Source organism: Mastomys coucha, unplaced genomic scaffold (assembly GCF_008632895.1).
Source record: "Mastomys coucha isolate ucsf_1 unplaced genomic scaffold, UCSF_Mcou_1 pScaffold9, whole genome shotgun sequence".
Taxonomy (NCBI): Eukaryota; Metazoa; Chordata; class Mammalia; order Rodentia; family Muridae; genus Mastomys; species Mastomys coucha.
The window spans coordinates 84,668,177-84,668,649 of record NW_022196915.1 but is presented as its reverse complement, the minus strand read 5'-3'; the positions used below and the strand labels follow the sequence as shown (position 1 = coordinate 84,668,649).

At 52.4% G+C, this 473-nt stretch overlaps 1 protein-coding gene across 2 annotated transcripts in view; it reads right to left on the bottom strand.

Annotated features, from left to right (window-relative positions):
• The window catches only part of Klf5 (Kruppel like factor 5), a 20,514-nt gene that overhangs the window by 6,037 nt on the left and 14,004 nt on the right, over positions 1 to 473 (bottom strand). The gene's annotated exons all lie outside the window — the stretch shown is intronic.

Sequence of the window (473 nt, the reverse complement as noted above, 5' to 3'; positions counted from 1 at the left end):
AAAACCCAGACAGACCAGGAGTGGCCGCTGCACTGTGTCCTCTCCACATGCGTTGACTTTGACTGGGGCTGGGGAGTGGCTCAGTGGCAGCAGCAGTCCTGGTTTTCATGCACAGGGTGGTGGGTTTAGTGCCGGATCAAATACACTTGAGCAAGGAGGGGGAAGGGGTGGGTTTCGGCGGGCTGTATTTTGTATTCCCGACTATCCCTCTGCATTCCCCATTCTCTGCCTCTCTGAAAGCTGTACGGGCCAAATCTGAACAGTTATTCTCACAATGAAGACGAGGGAAGGCTGGCTGAGGTTTGGGACCACTGGGGTTAAGAATGTGAATCTATTTAGATGAGAACCTTGCTTTGGGAGTGTCTTCAGAATAAAATTCTAGAGCCGGGCAGTGGTGGTATACACTGTTAATCCCAGCACTTGGGAGGCAGAGGCAGGTGGATTTCTGAGTTCGAGGCCAGCCTGGTCTACAG